This window comes from Phyllostomus discolor, chromosome 8 (assembly GCF_004126475.2).
Source record: "Phyllostomus discolor isolate MPI-MPIP mPhyDis1 chromosome 8, mPhyDis1.pri.v3, whole genome shotgun sequence".
Taxonomy (NCBI): Eukaryota; Metazoa; Chordata; class Mammalia; order Chiroptera; family Phyllostomidae; genus Phyllostomus; species Phyllostomus discolor.
In genome coordinates this window covers 94,362,846-94,381,557 of record NC_040910.2, presented here as the reverse complement: position 1 = coordinate 94,381,557, position 18,712 = coordinate 94,362,846, and the positions used below count along the sequence as shown (strand labels likewise).

Genomic DNA, 18,712 nt, shown 5'->3' with positions numbered 1-18,712 from the left:
GAGCTCTTTAATGTGCAAATCAGGAACAAATTGCAAGTTCTGACTTGCATTGATTATGAAAACATTAATTGAATGAGCAAGAGCCAAAAAAAAAATCCAACAACCAGAATCCCAAATCTTTGAAGAGACCAAAAGAATACAAACCTCTTAAAACCAGAGGTGTCTGACCAATGTCTAAAATGAAAGCCTGAAACAGTGTTACTCACTAGTATACAATGAATTTGAAAACCAGAAACAAAAAACCAGCAGTTAAATCAGAAAGCAATCACTATAAGAGCGTCTATTTCACCAACATCTTGCATTAAACAGAAAAATGAGTGTTTATTCCAGAAGCTCACAGACATTGCTTTAAGGGGAGAAAAACCACTCTCTCTATATATACACACTTACATGTATATAGGTATAACAAAACAATGCTGTCTCTTTAAAAAGAAATTCATCCTATATAAATTATAGCCATAAACTTTTCCTGCAGTGCAGCCTAATTAATTCTTGTTCTATACACAAAGGGAAATGCTGGGTGACAAATGGGTGTGAAGCCAGAAAGCTGCCAGGTCTGCAAAACATTTTCTACTTCAATTTATAAGCAATTTTGCAGTAAATCATCAACCAGAACCTGGAATCTCAGGAATCTCTGAGTGTCCAAACCACATTATATCACTTATCAAAGAGAGAGGGAAAAAGAGTTTAAAGACATCTCATTTTTCAGTTCTAACCCACATCAAAATCTAGAAGCTCTGTGTAATCTATTATTCTCTTCTGGGTAAGGTTTTAGTACCAAAGATATATATTTCAAGTAAAAATGACACTATAGGTTGATGTAGCCCATTCTTCCATCCCTAGAAGTACTGTATCATGTATCCATTACCATAAGAAATATTCCCAGAGTTATCTGGGAATCAGCACACAACTATTTATAGCCCCTCCCTCAATCCAAGCAAAATGCTCACAATCAAGCCAAACTGCAGGGTTCAGCGGTGAGCCACTGTGGAAAAACAGGTGGGAAACACTCCAAGGAAATGAAGCTACTGAAGAGGAAAATAGAAACTTACACGAAACAAAGAAGAAAGCAGGCTGCCCCTTTATAGCCAAACCCTTTCCCCAACCCTAGCCTTTGCCAGCCATTGATCTGCTCCCCTTCCTTTTACGCCTTCACCTTGTATAGAGTGTCATCTGAATGGAATTTTGAAGTACATAATCTATTAAAACTGGAGTCTTTCACTGCTGTAACACCTTTGACATTCATCCATGTTTTTTGCATTTATCAATCATCTGTTTCTTTTTATTGTTGAGTAATGTACCAGAATTTGTTTATCCATTTGCCTGCTGAAGAACATATGGACTATTTCCAATTTTGGGTGATAATGAATGAAGCTGCTATAAATGAGCATGTACATGCCTTGTGTGGACATATGTTTTCATTTCTCTATGGTAAATACCTAAGACTAAGACTGCTGGATTACTTGGCATATACATGCTTAACTTTATTTTTAAACACACACACACACACACACACACACACACACACACACAACAACTGCTTAGCCCTGATCAGTGTGACTCAGCAGGTTGGGCATCCCAGTCAGGGCACATGCCTGGGTTGCAGGTTTGGTACCTGGTTGGGGCATATACAAGAGGCGACCGATCCATGTTTCTCTTCCCCTTTCTCCCTCCCACCCCTCTCTCTAAAAATAAATAAATATAATGATGTTTAAAACCCTCCCTGCTTAACTGTTTTTCAAGGTGGCCGTCCTATTTTGCATTCCCACCAGCAATGGATGTAGTTTCAGTTGCTCTGCATCCCTGTTAGCACTTGGAGTTGTCAGGTGTTTGGTTTTTTAGCTATTCTAACAGGTATATGGTAGCATCTCATTGTGGTTTTAATTTGCATTTACCTCAACACCAATGATTATGTTGAACATCTTTGCATGTGCTTGTTTGTCATCATGTATCTCCCTCAGTGAATCCTCTGTTCAAATCTTCTGTGTTTATTTTTTTATGGACACTTTTTTACCGTTGGGTTTTGAGAGCTCTTCATATATTCTGAACACAAGTCTTCTGTTAAATATGTGATTTGCAGATATTTTTCTAGGTCTATAGCTTGTCTTTTCATTCTGTGAACACATCTTTCACACAGCAAAAGATTTTAAGTCTGATTTAGGCCAATCATCAGTTTGTTCTTTCATGCATTATATTTTTGGTGTCGAATCTAAGAACTCTTTAATGTAGTCATGAGGATTTTTTCCCCATGTGTTCTTCACTTTATAGTTTTATGTTTTACATTTAAGTCAATGATCTGTTTTCTGTCAATTTTTGTATAAAGTGTGAACTGTAGATTGAAAGTCACTTTTTTTTTTTACAAATGAATGTACTATTGTCCTAGCACCATTTGTTGAAAAGACTATCCTGTCTCCACTGAGCTGACTTTGAACCTTTGTAAAAAGTCAATTACCCATATTTGTAAGACTCTATTTTTGAATTCTCTATTCTGTTCCACTGATTAAAGTAACTTTTAAAATGAATAAACCCACAAAGGAAAAACCAAGTATGAGAGAGATGACAGCAAGTCAGTTTGGTAAGCCAAAAAAGCCAACAGACTAAACAACTGTGAGAATGTCTAATATTGAACAGACTGACCATCATATCAAGTGTTTACGGGGATGTGAAGCAACTGGAACTCATCCACTGCTGGTCAACTGTAAAATGGTACAACCACTTCGGGAAACAGCTTGGTAGTTTCTTTATAAATTAAACATAGACTTACCATGTGACCCAGCCATTCCATTCTTAGTCACCCAGGAAAAGTGAAAGTATGTGTGCATACGAAAGCATGTACAGTAGGCTCCCCTTACCTAAAGTTTTGCTTTCCAAGATTTCAGTTACCAGTGGTTAGCAAGGGTCCCAAAATATTAAATGGAAAATTCCAGAAATAAACAATTCATAAGTTTTAAATTGCATACCATTCTGAAGAGCATCAAATCTCTCACCGTCCCACTTCACCCTGCCTAGGATGCAAATCACCCCCTTGGTCCAGCATATCCACGCTATAAAAGCCACCGATCCGTTAGGTACTCAGCAGCCATCTAGGTTTTCAGACCAACTATCACAGTCACAGTGCTTCGGGTCAAATCTCCCTTATTTCACTTAATAATGGCTCCCAAGTGCAAGAGCAGTGATGCTGGCAATTCGGACATGCCAAAGAAAAGCCTTAAAGTGCTTTCTTTAATCGAAAAAGTGAAAGTTCTCACCTTAATAAGGAAAGAAAAAAAATCGTATGGTAAGGTTGATAAGATCTGAGGTAAGAATGAATCTTCTATCCATGAACTTGTGAAGAAGGAAAAGAAATTTGTGCTACTTTAACTATCTCACCTCAAGCTTCAAAAGTTCTGGCCACAGTGCATAATAGTGTTTAGTTAAGATGGAAAAGGTATTAAGTTTGTGGGTGGAACAGGAACAGAGAACATGTTCTGACGAACAGCAATGTGTCACTCCAGAAAGCACTGAGGCCATTCAAAGACTTCAGCAAGGGATCCCCTGAAACAAGTGACACTAAGCCACTTACTGCAAGTAAGGGATGGTTACAAAGATTCAGAAATAGGTTTGAAAACTATATAAATCACTGGAGAGGCTGTTTCTGCCAACGAAAAAGCTGCTGCCACATCTCCAGCAGTTGAAGGAGTTGATTAGGGTACTAATATCCACAGTTTCAGGCATCCACTGTGGGTCTTAGAACGTATCTCCCGCAAATAAGTGGGGCTACTGTACACAAACATTCATGGCAACTTTATGTGTAATATAACCCAAGACTAGAGAAATGGGACCTAAGTGCACGGTATTGTATGCCAATTATACCTCAGTGAATCAGGCTTTTTAAAAAAGCAGGTGAACAAATAACTGACCTAGCAAACCTGAGCAAGCTGAGCCTGGTGTTAGCAGGGAAGGACGAGAAGCATCCCATTTAACAGTCCATAAACAAAATGCCAGGAGATTGGGGAACTGGGGGTGTTAGACATCTCCAGAAGAAGAAAGGAAGGCAGAGCTTGAAAAAGTCAACACACCAGATCCGCCCCTTACTTACTCAGGCAGAAGTTTAAAGGTTTATCCTTTGAAGAGAGTTAACAGAAAGTGTCTCAAGTAGAAGGGCAGTGGTGGGGGGGGGGGGGCAGGGTTCAGGGGTAAGGTACTAGGCACAGTTGAGGGCAAGGGCATAATGTTAAAAACAGGGGAATAAGTTGAAGTTCACAGACTGAACATTGAAATCCCCAAGCTAGGCTATGAACTTCCTAGAATGTTGGCAGCCCCGCTGAGACTGAAAGTACTCTAGCAACTATGATCCCTTGAAGAGCGAAAATCTAAAAATACTGACATTAGGGGTTCCCATATGGCCCAGGTCAATCACTTTACAATGGAAACCACAAAGAGCCCTACCTAAATATACAAAGCTTCTAGACCTGACTTGTGTAGCTCAGTGGATTGAACATGGGCCTAAGGAGCAAAGGGTCGCTGGTTCAATTCCCAGTTAGGGCACAATCCTGGGTTGCAGGCCAGGTCCCCAGTAGAGGACACATGAGAAGCGACCACACACTGATGTTTCTCTCCCTCTCTTTCTCCCTCCTTTCCCCTCTCTAGAAATAAATAAATTAAATATTTAAAAAACCATACAAAGCTTCTAATCAACTTTTGGGTATCATCCTTTTATTATTTTTTTCCAATTTTATTTTAATCATTGTTCAAGTACAGTCTTCTGTCCTTTACTCCCATCCCAGCCCACCCATCCCTCCCTCCCATGGTATCCTCCTTTTAAAAGGCAACCAAGAGCACAGGATCACCAAATATCTGAGAGAAACCTCTAATGTGTCATACAGGGGTTAAAAAATAAAGTTTGGAGGAAACAGACTATTCAGGAAGAACCCTAAGAACATATGTATCAGGTATATCCTCAGAAAAATAAAAGTAAAATGTAATAGAAGAACTAAAAATACTCAAAGGTTTTGAAAATAAAGCTAAGAATGGATGAAGGGGGGAAGTTAAGGGATGGAGGGATGGAGCAAAAAGGAAAAAGGACTCATGGACATGGACAGCAGTGTTGTGATTGCTGGGGGGAGGTAGGTATAAGGGGACTAAATGGTAATTTAAAAAATTCAACAAAGATTAAATTTAAAAAAGAATGCTGAGGAAATGTCTTAGAATGTAGAACCAGAGAGAGAGAGAGAGAGGAGAAAATGAGAATTGGAAAAATAAAGAAAAAAAGAGAACCAGAGGAACAGCCTAACACCAAATAGCAGGCCTTCCAAAAAGAGAGAAAACAGGAGGGAAAATCACTAACAAAATAATGTGAAGAAATTTTTCCAGGACTGGAAGAGATGAGTTTCCAGAATGAAAAGGCCCTGCAAGTACTCTGCACAATGAATGAAAACACATTTATGCTAAGGAGCAAACTTCACGATATTCCAGAATTCTTCAAACAAAGAGAAGTTTCCAAAAAGGGAGGATGGAAAAGATCAGGAATCAGAATAACTTCTGACTCATCAACAGCAATTTTAGAAGGTGGAAGACAATGGAATATTTTATAGAATTCTACACACAGCCCTGGCCAGGTGGCTCAGTTGGTTGGAGCATCATCCCATACACCAAAAGGCTGCAGGTTCGATCCCTGCCCAGGGCACATTCCTAGGTTGTGGGTTTGATCCCTAGTCAGATGCATATGGGAGGCAACCTATCACTGTTTCTCATTCACATGAATGTTTCTGTCTCTCTCTCCTCCTTTCTCTCTCTCCAAAATCAAGATATGTCCTCAAGTGAGGATTTTTAAAAAAATTAGAATGTTATACACAGTCAATTGTGATAAGTGTCATTGTGATGACAGAATAAAGATATTTTCAGATAAGCAATGTCTAAAAAAGTTAATCTCTCATGAACCCTATCTCAGCAAGCCAGGAGAGATTGTGCTTTACCAGCTTAAGTAAACCAAGAAAGACTTGGAATACAGAGAAGATCCCAGCATAACAGCTAGCATGGGAGAAGGTGAACAGTCAGATTAGAGCAGGTCAAAGACTTTAAGAAAGACTCCTTTAGGAAGATAAATTGGCAGAATAGCTGACATCACTGAATACCTTGAGGTGATATTTAAATAACCAGAAAAAAGTTTGGGTTTGAATTACGGCATAGAAAACAAAACAAATGAAAATGGAGCAATTATTAACTCTAGAAAACAAAATGGTGTGTGGGAAAGGAAAAATAATAACATAGATATGACTCGGCTCAGCTGGGAACAGTTTACATAGACATAATATTGTAAACACTGACTACTGCTCAACCAAATTGCAATATAACCACGAAGGGATAAGAAAGTATGTATCAGTGTACTAGGAACGAGAGTTAAATCCTCATTTTCATAATGAGGAGTCAATAGATAAAGCCCAAAACTGAAAAATCAAATAGAAACAAAATAAATTAATTAGAGATATAAAGATAAATCCTATGGATTTAAAAAATACAACAAAATAATAAAAAATTTAATTGTTGCTTCAGGAGAGTAGGTTATGGCAAGGGGGTGATGTGCACAGCCAGCAGAATCCAGTTTTCTTAACAAGCTTTGTTGAATTATTTGACTCCTTAAATTATATACATGTATAACTTGGATAAAAATTTTAAAAAGAGAGAAAAGTCCAAGGTAAACAGGAAACTGATAGAAAATAGGAACAATTTTAGGAACTAAAGTGAAAACAAAAAAGCTTTAAATGTATATAGTATACTCCAAGTATATTAATTACATAGAAAAGGAACATTAAGAAAATAAAAGACCTCTGGGAGATTAAAAATATAATTGAAAAAACCTGGAAATCAAACTCAAAGTCTTTTAGAAGACAGACGTGGAAAATCACCAAAAGATGGAAAATGTTAGAGGACAAACACGTTTGAGACACAACACTAATCCAGGTTTATTATCTATAAGAGAACAGAGAAAATAGAGACAAGGAATTATTAAAGAAATATTAGATTTTCCCAAAATCGAATGACCCATCTTTGGACTAAAAGGACCCAGTAAGTACACTGCACAGTGAATTGAAAAGGACCCGTACCTAGACATCTCTTCTGGCCATTTCAGAAAATCAAGAATAAAGGGAAGCCCTCCTGACCAGTGTGTCTCAGTGGGTTGGGCGTCAGCCCACAAACCAAAAGGTGGCCATTCAGTCCCAAACGGGGCGAATGCCTCTGCTGTGGGCTAGGTCCTCAGATGGGGGGCATTCGAGAGGCAACTGATCAATGTTTCTCTCCTTCTGTTTCTCCCTCCCTCCCCCACTCTCTAAAAAAATAAGTGAATATTTAAAATCTAAAAAAAAAAAAAAGGAATAAAGCAAGATTCAAACATTTCCAGAGAGTACCAATGAGTTACCTACAAAGTAATGTGACTCAAACCACCACACCTTCTCATTCCTAACATTCAAATGACAGAAGACAGTAGGGCATGTGGCAGGAAGGCTGAAGAACGGTGTTCCAAAGATGCCCACATCCTAATCCCCAGAACCTGGGAATGTGTCACCTTCCTTGGCAAAAGAACCTTGCAGATGTGATTATGTTAAGGATCTGAGATGGGAAGATGATACTGAATTAGCCAGGTCAGCCCAATGTAATCACAAGGCCCTTTATAAGAGGGAGGCGGTAGGGTCAGTCAGAAAAGGAGAGGCCAGAGTGATGGGACTGCTGGTTTTGAAGGGGCCAGAGAGCCACGAGCTCCGGAATGCAGGCAGCCTCTGGAAGCCGGAAAAGACAAGAACGCAAGTGTTCCCCTGGAGTTTCCTGAAGAAGCACAACCCTGCTGGCACCTTGGTTTTAAGACTTCTAACCTCAAGAACAATAATATAATAAGTTTGTGCCATTTGTATACTAAGCTTGTGGTAATTTGTTGCAGTAGCAATAGGAAACTAAGGACAGTACTTTCAAATTCTGAAGGGAAGTAATTTTCAACCTAGAAAAAAATGTTTAAAGCCCTTTTGTGTTATCTCATGTGATTTTTTTATTTTATGATTTTTTTAAGATTTTTTAATTTATTTTTAGACAGAGGGGAAGGGAGAAAGAGAGGGAAAGAAACTTCAATGTGTGGTTGCTTCTCCCACATCCTGCACCGGGGACCTGGCCTGCAACCCAGGCATGTGTCCTGACTGGGAATTGAACTGGCAACCCTTTGGTTCTCAGGCCAGTGCTCAATCCACTGAGCTATACCAGCCAGGGTTCGACCTAGAAATTTATACCAAATCAATTAAAATCCATCAGTGAAGAATGAGAACAGAGTATTTTTAAATCTACAAGAACTCAAATAATTTACTCTCCTTGCATGTCTGGCAACAAACTGACAAAGCAGACTGAGATAAAGGAAGACAAGAGAGCTAGCTGGAAGGCAGTAGCTCTATCCTAGGAGAGCAATGAAAGGCAGGCCTAGGAGTACAACCATGCGTCAGTCCCAGAGAACAGCCAGTTCAAACTGGGAAAATGTAACAGAAGAGAAGGCATGATTTAAAGGTTGGAGAACAATAATTGAGATGATAAAACTGAGCTAGCTACAAGGGGTGAAAAAGGAAATTAGAGAGGCCTAAGGAAAAATGATTTAATAAATTAATAATCCAAATGTGAAGCAAACTAAAATACAGCATGACATTAAGCAACTGATGGAGGGTAATAAAAGTTCTACTTGAAGTATGAACTAGCTTGAACTAAACTAGGAATATTCTCCTTTGAGTGGCCTAGGAGCCATGACTGGGAACCCAAAGGAAAGAAAAAGTAATTTTCCAGTTCTTCCCGGCCCTGATATTATACCTTATTTACATGCTAATAACATTGGTTTTCAACTCTTAGGGTCAACATATGGATAAAGCATTGAAATCCTGGTTGTAGTTGCAGGGCAGAATGTAAAACCAGTGGAAAGAAGATGAAATGACTATTTCCTATCTTATCCTCAAAATTTCTACTACCACCTTCCCTATTCCTCATCAGCACTTTATGAACTGAGCTTCTGTTTCAGAGAAAACTGAACGATCAGAAGAAATTTTCATAGACTCCTACCTATCTGTGTCTATCTGTACACTGTTTTCTCACCTGTCACTACAGTTCAACTGTCCATACTGCTGTCAAAGCCACCCTTCTCGTGCACCAGCCCGTCTCCACTTACCTCCTCAGGGGTACTGCTACAGCAGGTATCCCTCCTCTCCTGCAACATCAGCTTTCCCCTCTGGGGACCCTTCTTATCATGCTGTTCTGTATCTCCTCTCAAAAACAAACACCATACTTCTCTCTTGACTCCACATCCTTCTCCATCTAATGTCCCATTTCTCTGCTCCCCTTCAAAACAACATCCCTTAGAAACAGTTGTGTCAAACCCCTTTGCCCACCATGCTGCAAAAGTAAATGTTCAATCCTCGTTCACCTAACCTGTCAGGCACATGTTCACCTTTCACCCAGAGAATAAAGAAATAAATACAGATATAAACAAAGTATCTAAAATTATACAAGTAAAGAAATAAATACAGATATAAACAAAGTATCTAAAATTATACAAGTAAAGCAGAATTTGAATGAGACTGAATGAAAGGCAAAGGATTCTTGTCTTCCTGAATGCTTCTGTATTATTATATTCATGTATAATTTCAGTGAAATGATTTAAGAATAGGTTTTAAGACATTAACAACAGAGCAGCATCCTATGCAATGGTTAGGTTCTACACTATAAAGTCTGAGCTTAAAGCAAAAGTCAAGTTCTAACAAAACTACTTTAAAAATCCCTAAAATTGCCCATGAAGTTCAGCACCATGCTGTCTCTCCACAGATCCAGCACAGTTTCTAGTCTCAAACACAGAGCATGCAACCACTTCATTGATTAAACAGATGAGTGTGTTCAGGGACCATGCTGCACAAAGACTGCATGCTGGAACTTTGAGGGGGTGGGTTATGCTGTAACTTTAAACACTAGCTTCAGAGTCTGTCTGATGAGAGGTATTCAAGAACAAAAAATAACTGATCCAAAACCAGATTCTACCTGGCCTCTCATGCTTACTCCAGGGCACACACTGAGTAACATGGCAGCCAGAACTGCTGGCACTATTTAAGCTGTTTCTCTCTCCCTCTCTTTCTTTAGCCCAGGCATATAATTAAAGGCGAGTTAATTAAATGTCCATAGGAAGAGGCTCCAATATACAGAGATGTGTACAACTTCACCGTGAATAACAAGAGAGTGTGATCCTGCTTGGAACCCCTAGGAGCTACTACCAGCCAGAGTTGCTGCCTTCTCTAACTCATTACTATTCAAGATTGTTTCCAGAGCTGAAGACAGCCCTAATGCCTTAGAAAACAAAAACAAAAACACCCAAAACAGCCCCAGCTGGTGTGGCTCAGTGAACTGAGTGCCAGCCTGCTAACTGAAAGGTCACCAGATCGATTCCCAGTCAGGGCACATGCCTGGTTCTCGGGCCAGGTCCCCAGTTGGGGGAGTACAAGAAGCAATGATTGATGTACCTTGTATCTCTTGTACATCGATGTTTCTCTCCCTCTCTTTCTCCCTCCCTCTCCTCTTTCTAAAAATAAATAAATGAAATCTTTAAAAAAAAAAAAAAAAAAAACATGCCCTGGCTGGTGTGGCTCAGTGAGTTGAACACCAGCCTGAAAACCAAAAGGTCACCAGTTTGATTCCTGGTCAGAGCACATGCCTGGGTTGTGGGCTAGGTCCCCAGTTGCGGACGTGTGAGAGGCAACTGTTTCTCTCTCACACAATGGTGTTTCTTTCCCTCTCTATCTTCTTCCCTTCCCCTCTCTCTAAAAATAAATAAATTCTTTAAAAAAAAGAAAAGAAAAAAAAATAAATTTTCTAACTAGATTGGTTTCAGGAGTTTTGAAGCTTTCACAGCTCTGTGACCCATCTAAATCTCATCTTTTCAGGGTAGGTGGCATTACTGTGGAACAATGTGACAATCCTCCTGGTTTCACCTGTGATCCAACTTAACTCTCTATGTATCATAAAGTGCCTAATAACCAGGTTGAACAAATTAGGTAGCAGCTTGAGAGGGACCAAAAGTCTTCCTACACAGAGCTTATTCCCTAACAAATACACAAAACATAGCATATATGAAGGGGGACTCAAAAAACCCCAAAATTTATAAAAAAGTGTGCAGTTATTTCTGTATGTTTAAACTTCAGTCACTTTCAAAGTACTCTCCATTTGATGCAATACACCTATCGACATTTTCTCCACTGCTCAAAACAGTTTTTGAACTCATCAATTTTGATGCCTTTTAGTGCTTTTGCTGTTTTTTTGTTTCAACTCTTCCACATTGGGAAAACATTTCCCTTTGAGGACTTGTTTCACTGGGGGTAATTAAAAAAAAAGTGGCCTGGGGCGAGATCAGGTGAATAAGGGAGGGTGGGGTGCAAAAACTGCTTACACTCAGCACAGTGAGGGCAGGTGCACTAGTAAATCACCCACCATGAAATGGGCAAATGCGCTGAAAGACTCTTCCAAAAAATTCACTGAAGCTGAACGCAGACCCTCATACAACGCCAGCTGGTAGATACAGCTGGGTTCCTAGAACAATCATCCAGCAGGGGAAGCCTGTATTCCAAGGGGCCTGCCCTCCAGAAGGTAATTCCAGGTTTTTTGGGGTGGGGTCCCCCCTCATATTGCAATACTAAGTCAACAGGTATTATGTAAATATCAAACAGAAAGTTATCAAGAAACGATCGCCTTCAATTCCTACCTATAGTTTAGGAAAAGTAAGAAATCAATTAATACTCTGGAGGCAGGAGTATAGGAAAATAACTTAGAGATGAGAATTTTAACTGTTATACTTCTTCTAGGGACACTTTCTCAACATATTCCAAAAGCCCTTTTTTTAAAAAAGCACCATACAATCCCTTGTCCTGACAACTGCATTTCCAGGGAATACAGACATGTACTACCCAATACAGTATCTACTAGACACATGTGAGTGCTGAGTACTCAAATGGTGGTTAGTCCAAATCTAGAGATGCACTGTAAGTGTAGAATACAATTTGGATTTCAAAGACTTGACATGAAAAAAAATACACAAAAGTATCTCATTTATAGTCATATACAATATAGTTAAAATTAAAATCAATTTTTGATATATTGGATTAAATATTACAAAAATTAATGTTATATCTTTTTACTTTTTTAATGTGGTTACTAGACAATTTACAATTACATATGTGGCTTGCATTATATTTCTATTGGACAGTACCTCTTTTCAAAGCCTGATTTATGAAAGTGAAAAACTAGCTCCCTCAGCTAACTAGCTCCACACAGCGCACACCAACTCCTGCTCCAGCCACATGCAACCCTGCAGCCTTGCAGCAACCTACACACATGCGCGACACCGATGTCAGCCTCATGTCCAGTTTGTGATGGAGAAAAGGGAAAAGCCACCAAAGCTGGACACTGCACGCCCTCAGGGTCCTAACTCAGAAAAGCACAAGATGGGGGCGTAAGTAAACATGGCTCCTGGCACAACCACAGCAAACATTACAACTAAACTACAGAGCAACTATCACCCAGAATCGTCAGAAAATCCAGCTATATGAAAGCTCAACAATCAAGGAATTAAAAGAAATCACATCCATCCAGATGCGTAGGAGAGGCGGAGATGTGGAGAGGCAGAGCAGGCAGTCCCAAACCCACATGTGGTGGATAAAAGCCGGGAGGGATACCTCAGGAGGAAGGATCCCAGCCCTACACCAAACCACTTAGCCCAAGGTCCCAGTGCCAGGAAGACTAAGTCCCCATGACTTCTGGCTGTAAGAACCAGTGGGGGTTAGGGTGGTAGAGAAACTTAGAAATTCTCAGGTGCCTCCTCTTAAAGGGCCCACAGCATACTTAGGACTTACGCAGACTCACTCCATCCAAGCTCCAGCACTGGGGCAGCAGCCGGAAGGGCATCGGTGTCATACAGGAGAAACTAAAGTGTCTGGCATCAGGGCGAGTGCCAGGGGACATCTCCCTCCCAGACAAAACTCTACAGGCCAGGCAGCGGCCACTGTCCCTTTTCTGAGCCCTCTGCTACACAGAGCCAGAGAGCAGCAACACCATGTCCGGACTCCATCCAGCTGGTTCACACAGGTTGCCCTAGCCTAGTCTTACCTAAGACTCTATCCCACCCAATTTTCGGGTATGCTTTCCTACAACATGCCACACTACTAAGACAGGGAGTCGAAGCAGCTCTACCTAATACATAGAAACAAACACAAGGAGACTGCCAAAATGAGGAGACAAAGAAACATGGACCAAATGAAAGAACAGATCAAAAGTCCAGAAAAAGAACTTAAAGAAATTGAGATAAGCAACCTACCAGATGCAGAGTTCAAAACACAGGTTATTAGGATGCTCCAGGAACTCAGTGGGGACTTCAACAGCATAAAAAAGACCCACGCAGAAATGGAGGTTACACTAAGTGAAATAAAGAAAAATTTACAGGGAATCAACAGTGGAGTGATGGAGCTGAGAATCAAATCAATGATTTAGAACATAAAGAATAAAAAAAACATTCAATCAGAACAGCAAGAAAAAAATTTTTTTTAAAATGAGGATAGGGAAAGGAGCCTCTGGAACAACTTCAAACGTGCCAACATTTGAATCACAGGTGTACCAGAGGGGAAAAGAGACAGAGCAAGAAACTGAAAACTTATTTGAAAAAGTAATGAAAGAAAACTTCCTTAATTTGGAAGGAAATAGATATACAAGTCCAGAAAGCACAGAGAATCCCAAACAAGATGGATGCAAAGAGGCCTGCTCTAAGACACATCATAATTAAAATGCCAAGGGTTAAAGATAATGAGAGAATCTTAAAAGCAGCAAGAGAAAAAGCAGATAGTTACTTACAAAGGAGTTCCCATAGGACTGTCAGCTGATTTCTCAAAAGAAACTGAGAAACTCTAGGCTAGAAGGGACTGGCAAGAAGTATTCAAAGTGATGAAAAAGCAAGGACCTACTACCTAGATTACTCTATCCAGCAAAGCTATCATTTAAAATCAAAGGGCAGATGAAGTGCTTCCCAAACAAGGTAAACTTAAAGTAGTTCATCATCACCAAGCCATTATTATATAAAATGCTAAAGGGACTTATTTAAGAAAAAGAAGATCAAAACTATGAACATTAAAATGGCAATAAACTCACAACTATCAACAATTGAATCTAAAAACAAACTAAGCAAACAAGCAAAACGGAATCAGAATCATAGATAAGGAGATCACATGGAGGGTTATCAGTTGGGAGGGGGAAGGGGCAGAGTGAGGGAAAAGGTGCAGGGATTAAGAAGTACAAATTGGTAGGTACAGAATAGGCAGGGGGATGTTAAGAACAGCATAGGAAACGGAGTAGCCAAAGAACTTATATGCATGACCCATGGACATAAAGTAAGTGGGAGTACAGCCAGAGGGAATGGGGGGTACCAAGAGGAGGGGGCAAAGGGAGAAAAATGGGGGCAACTGTAATAGCATAATCAATAAATATATTTTAAAAAAAGAAAAAAGTGAAAAACTAGAATAAACCTAAGCATCCATTAATACAGACTGGTTAAACAAATTGCAATAAACCTATAAAATGGAATATTCTGTAGCTACTAAAAATGTTGACATACATCTAAATATACTGACATGAAATGATATATTAAGTAGAAAAAATAAACTTACAAAATAGATGATTCCATTTTTGTTTAAAAAAAAAGAGGGTATGTATGCAAGTACAGAAAAAGGTCTGAAGGAATATTCATCAAAATGACAATTGTGGTTACCTCTGGGTAGCAGGATTGCAGGTAATCCTTATTTTCTTCTTATCCTTTTATGTATTTCCTGAATCTTTGAAGGAAGCATGACATAATTTTATAATTAAAACAGTAAAGCTATTTTTTAAAACGATAGCCATAGGCTGAAACAAAAAGACCAATCTTACATTATCTTAGCTAGATGAAGTCCACAGTAATAAAGGTCCTTAATCCTACACCATGCTACTCTTGGAGAAGCTTGTAAGTACCTGAGGCCCAAGTAATTCTCAAACCTATTCCAAGTAATTAAGAATGTTTCAGGGTTCTACAGATCATTTGCAAGAACTCTGCCATGAACCCATAAAGTGTTAATTGAGAGAACACTGAAAAAGATGTTCATGAATTTGTCACCCAAGGCAACTGAGTAATTAAAAAGGGGAGGAGTGTGCTGATAGTATTTGTTGCCTATAGGATAAAGAACTGAGTGGCGAGGGTACAAGAGAAGGAGAATTCTACATAGTTGTTAGCATCTTTTGACTTTTGAGCCATGTGCATGTACTGCCTACTTAAAAATAAATAAAATTAAAAACAACACAGAAACATTACCAATGCTCTGTGGTTTTCCATGACTTACTCAAAATTTTAAAAGTTATTCTTTAAAGTATCTATTAGGGCTGAGGTGAAATAAACATTAAATTTTTTAAGCTACTCAAGTCAAAATAGTTGAAGGAGTAGGGGAAGGGCCACAAAAAGATAAGAGGATGACTATGAACTACAAGTGGAAAGATGAGGGGGAGCAAACAAAAGGTAATTTATTAATAATGGAATTTGTTTTTACACTCTTAGGCAAGTAAAAAATTCCAACACTGCCTCTATATTTATATTACATTATAGTGTGTTCTTGGATTTTTTTGCTTATGGGAAATATCAAAATGTCAACCATTGTTTCTATTAAAGGTCTTTAATAATATTGCATTTTGGACCTGTAATGAAACATGGTGCTCACTGCAGTTTGTAATGCATCTCATTAAGTACATTAATAACATGCATTTCACTAAAAGGTCAACTTATTATGGCTGAAGTTTGGCTTTCCGTTAATCACTTCATTTAAAGCTACAGAGCAAAGTCTGAAAAAGATAGTAGAGAGTGCCTGTTACAGGAATGCTCATCCATTCAAATCAGTTATGCTTATTAAAAAATCATCATTGCCTTGACTGGTGTGGCTCAAAGGACTGAGTGCCAGCCTGCAAACTGAAAGGTCTCCAGTTAGATTCCCCATCAGGGCACATGCCTGGGTTGCGGGTCAGGTGCACAGCTGGAGGCGTGCAAGGGGAGGCCTATCAATGCTTCTCTCACATACAGATGTTTATTTCCCTCTCCTTCTCTCTCCCTTCTCCTCTCTAAAACTAAATAAATAAAATCTTTTAAAAAAATCATTGTTAATGTTTTAATGTGAAATAATGGTATTGTAATTATTTTTTTAAAAATCATTTTCTTTTAGAGATACATGTTGATTTATGGATAAAATGATAGGATGTCTGGTATTTGCTTCAAAATAACCCAGAAGTAAGGGCAGAGTTAGTACAGGTATAGATGAAATAAGATAGGCTGTGAGTTGATGGTTGCTTAGCTGGTAACAGTATATGTTCATTGTACAATTCCCTCTACTTCTATACAGGTTTGATACATAGCTCCTGAGGAACTTTTAAACAACTCCTGCTGAGTTTTCCTTAAGTGACTTGCCCTGTTCCTTATATACCATTGCTACCAATTTAAAAGACCTGCCTTCTAATACTATAGAACTTTTTAAAGTAAAATCAGAGAAAAAGCTAATCTTATTAGAGAAATGGTTTCATGTATTAAAAATCCTTTAATTTTGCTAAGGTTACTTCATGCCTTACCACTTATGCAGCTACTAAAATATCCAAAAATGTCTTTGAAATTACTTCACAGTTTGAGAGTTAATTACCAACATGTAACATCAAGGTGACTGGGGACTAAGCATATGTGTGTTGTGGAAGGAAGGAGGTATTTGTTTAGTTTCTGCAAAGTACAGCTTAGGGCACTAAATACACAAAGACATGCTCAGAAGTTGACTATGACTCAAATACAGCTGGAAGTCTGCTGTTTTAGAGGCTATCGTTAGGACTATGAGACTAAATGACGGTGCCAAGAAGAAAATATGTCAAGAAAACACTACCTGAGGACAGGATCTGAAATGTAACAGAACTGACATTGGGAGGACAAAAGAAGAATCTGAGATGAGAAGAAATCAGAACGGCAGGAGAACCCAACAGCATATGCAGTGTCACCAAAGCCAAAGGGAAATTTTTCAAGGAAAGGTTGAACATTTCAGGGAGGCAGCACTCTGGGTTTGGCAACAGGGAAATCTCTACTCACCTTTCCATAGGCGTCAGAGGCAGAAGCTGAATTTTAAGTATTATAGTGGAATATAACACTACCCACTTTCTAGAACAAATGGTTGATTTAAATTATATATGGAATATGAATACTAATAAAACATCCAAGAAAACTCTGAAGACAGTGTGGATGATAGTTTGTTACAATGATGACCATCATTCGCATAGCTGAATATTGCCAAATGCCTCTTTCAGCACAAAAAGATAGTCCCCACACCTAACATTCGTGGGGTGTTGTGTGCCAGCCACTGTGCTAATGCTTTATATTATGTCCTTTAATCCTCACAACCTTATCATCACCATTTTAGTAAGATGTTAAGTTGCCCACAGTCACAGAGATGAAATCTAAACCTAGGCATCCTGACTTGAATTTCTGTAAAACCAAGCAAACTGAAAAGAGATTTAGTTAAAGACAGTAATTTCCAGTGTTCGTTCTGAGGTCAGTGCAAATTCAGCTTATGTTCCACACCAGCATTATCACACAATATAGATTCTTCACCCAGAGTAATGTAGTGAAGATCTGCAGTCAAATGCTCTACCCCTGGGCTATATACCCCCTCAGACTATAGTCAAGAAATTGTTCTTAAACTGTGTTTACCAAGACAGGCAGGTCTATAACATACTTGTCATACTGTCATAAGAAGGTTGTAAACAAACAAAAATTAACTACTTGTCAGCTGTGCAGAATTTCTGGTTATTAGAAAACTCCCCACTCTGCCATCTTAGAATATGTGACACTGAACAAACGTTCCTTTCTTCTCCCTCTTCCACCATAACCCACCACGTCAGATTAACAGACATCTGTCAGATTAACTGGAGGTCACCGATGAGGCAAAGAGTCAATTGATTAAATGCAAAAAACAAAAACAAAAAAAAAGACAGATTAAAAAGATCAGAACCGTTGTAAAATAAAAGTTAAATAACACTAAAGTAGCTAAAAATTAAATTGTATACAAGAAAAAAAATGTGTCCATTATACCTGATACTGACTAACCCTTAAAACATCAATATTTTAAGATGACTCAAAAAAATGGAAAGGCTCATGCAATAAGAGTACAATAAGCAAAAAATGGAAAAGTTCTTTAGCAAAACATTTCAGGCATTTAACCTACAGCAGTCTGGGACTCACTCAAAGCAAACCAAGAATTAGGGTACTAGGACAACAAAAAGCAGGAAAGTGCTAAAAAAAAATCTCAAAAATTTTGAAAACTGCCAATCTACATCATTTATTTAAGGGAGAAAGGGGAAAAGCTGGGGGAGAAGATATAAAAGTCCCACCCTCATAGTATCTGCAGGGCTCCTGAAGGTCTTTCACATAGGAAACAGACTTCAATTACAGCAGGACATACTACCTAATGACTGGACTCTAGGAAGTTCCAATTTCTAGTTAAACCACGTCTTCTATAGAAAAGTTCCACAGAATGCCCTTCCCTAGAAATCCTACATACGTATTTACTTTGAATGGTTCAAGGTGATTGTCCCTAAAGGCAGATACCAAATCAGACATTCTCCTCAGGTCCCTTCCAACTCTATG

At 38.9% G+C, this 18,712-nt stretch overlaps 1 protein-coding gene across 2 annotated transcripts in view; it reads right to left on the bottom strand.

Moving 5' to 3' along the window:
- The window catches only part of AATF (apoptosis antagonizing transcription factor), a 102,798-nt gene that overhangs the window by 77,413 nt on the left and 6,673 nt on the right, over positions 1 to 18,712 (bottom strand). The window lies entirely within an intron of this gene.